A 2,665-nucleotide genomic window follows, 5' to 3' on the forward strand; every position below is an offset into this window, starting at 1 on the left:
GGTGAAGGATCCTACCTGCTGTGGCCAGTGCAGGTGCGCCCAAGGGAAATTCAGCAGGCTTCCCAGAGCAAGAGCTGTCAAGTACTGCTGCGCCTTCTGTGCCTCCCGCAGAACAATCTCCCGTCCTTTTGCAGCGCCCATATTCTTCCAGTTGCTTTGCAGTGCTATATACAGAAGGGAAGGAAATGCATTCTGTAAAAACACACCCCCCCACACACTTTCATCCACACTCTACTGAAAGAGCAACAGCCATTTGTGAGTCAACCTACACATATTCCTAGCCATCTGCAGAGAGTTACACCACCACCCCACCCCTCCACATTACTGCATTTCTAGAATAGTGGAAACTGAAACTCACACCACAGGCGTGTTCACGCACAGGTGCCTATTCTTGTCTATAGAGTAACACACCCCTGCTGGCTACAGTCTCATCTGACAAACCTCCTCTCCATTTCCAGGGCCAGTGAGCTTTAAAAGCCACCCTGGCACACTTACATCTCACAACAAGGCTTCTACCTCAGCAGTACGCTATCCTAATGCTGCAGCAACACTTCGTCACCCTTGAAGCCAGGGTGACGTCTCCTCAAACCCAGTCCTGACTTTGAAGGGGTTTGGAAATTCCCATGGTTGGTGTGAGGACCTGAGAGGTTACAGAGCTCCTAGGTGGGATATCAAGAGCCCAACAAAGACTGCGGTTGCATTCCAAGCACTGCAGGGGTTCAGTACATTGCATAGGTGTTATCTTCTAACAACCCTGGCAGAGGGTCAGTTGGGGATCCGGAGAGAGACCACTTTCAGGTTTGCCTCGTAAGCAGAACTAGAAACAAAACAAAAAAACCCCAAACAAACAAGAAAAGAAAATATAAAAACCGTGCGCCTGCACAAGGCTGCTGTGCAAAGTGGTGCATTAGCACAAGACTGGTACTGTGCCAGAAGCCTGGAGGGAAGGAATGACCATCTTGTTTTGCTACAGCAACCCTCAAACATGCTTGAACTCAGAGGATATCATTTAGATCCCCTCTGAAACAAAAGGCAGGTAGTTGCGAGTCAGTTTGGTGGAGTGAAGCTTGGCAGCACACTTGGGAGAATTCTCAAAGAGAACTGTGGGGGAAAGTTTTCCTCAGCCTACAAATCCACTCTTGACAGGGAAAGAGATGCATCAGAAGACGTCACTGAGCCCGGCTTCAACAAAGGTCTCAACACTTCATTCAACCCTGCTGATGGCACCAAAAAGGGCCCTACATCAGCACGGACACTCTGACAATGCAGCTGCTCTAACGAGGATGTCAACCACTTACTCAGCATATGGAGATACTGTGGCATAATTCGTAACTGTGCAACCAAACACGTCTTTCTGAGAAGGATCAGCACCATGCCGAAGAAGTAGTCGTATGATATTCATATCCCCAACAACAGCAGCAAGCATAAGAATGGTCCTAAAGCATCCAAGAGATGATAGGAAATACATCAGCTTCTGCAGACATTGCACTGCCATTACTTCAACCCCTCTTTGCTTCCCAAACAACTCGTTTCCCCTCTCCTAGAGCTGGAGTGAAAGCACAGCCAAACACACGGAAGCATCAGAGAATTCAGGATGCTGGGACCGCAGGAGGTCTCCAGGCCAATCACCTGCCCAGAGCAGACAGGGGAGGCTGTGCGTGTGCGTCAGTGGCACCACAGCCAACGCTTTCTTGCAGTCCTCAGTGCGGCAATCGTCCCCTGAGGTGAGAGAGCCGCCGGGTGCGGGCCTGCTTTCACAAGTCACGCAGAAGGAGCTCCTTCTGCGCAGCTCCAGGTTCTTTTGCAAAGCTCATTCCGATGCCTCCCATCAGTCCAGCCTGAACAATGCTAAGGAGTCCCGTGCGCACTTTTGACAAAGCCTTCACCTTTCATGCTTATCTTGAGCGTGCACGTCAGCTCCTTTTTGAAGAAGGAACTCAATCATCTCTTGACAGCGCCTCGTGATCGCAACAGCAAGCGGAGTGTACCCGAACTGAAAGGAGATATAATCTCCTTAGAATAACAGAGAAAAGTCAAGCAAGTGTTGAGAAGAGGAGCCTTACGCAAAATCCAAGCTTACATCATCCTTAGCATCGATATGGGCATTGTGCTCAAGTAACAACTCCACTAGCGACTTGCTAGACATGATGGTAGCCAGGTGAAGGGCAGTGTTGCCGCTGGCACCGTGGAGGTCAGGGTTGGCACCGTGCTCCAGCAGAATAGCTGCGCATTCTTTGTGCCGGTGCTCTACTGCCTGGAAACAAGACACAAAGGCAGAATAACTTCCAGCGTCTACGTTTCTCTCTGTCAGAACTCCCGCATCTTCCCAACACTGGGAAGTACGAGCGTCTGCAAAGATCAGGCAACATATGCCCCATCCCCGCTGACTACAACCTGCCTGTTTCGTAGAATCACAGGATACAATTCTATGCAGACCTATGTAAAGAGTCACGCGAGGTACGTATCGCTCAGCGCGTAATCGATAAGCCCAACGTACAACAGCATAACACATTCCACGTACCTTCATCAGGGGCGACTTCTTATAGTTGTCGCGAGGGTTTAGCTTGCACTTCTGTCCTACCAGAAAGCGAACGACATCTGCATGGCCGTTCGCACAAGCAAGGTGCAGAGGCGTCCTAGGAATTAAAGATATTCAGTTAGCTGT

This window comes from Chlamydotis macqueenii, chromosome 1, assembly GCF_036417535.1.
Source record: "Chlamydotis macqueenii isolate bChlMac1 chromosome 1, bChlMac1.mat, whole genome shotgun sequence".
In the NCBI taxonomy this organism is placed as follows: domain Eukaryota; kingdom Metazoa; phylum Chordata; class Aves; order Otidiformes; family Otididae; genus Chlamydotis; species Chlamydotis macqueenii.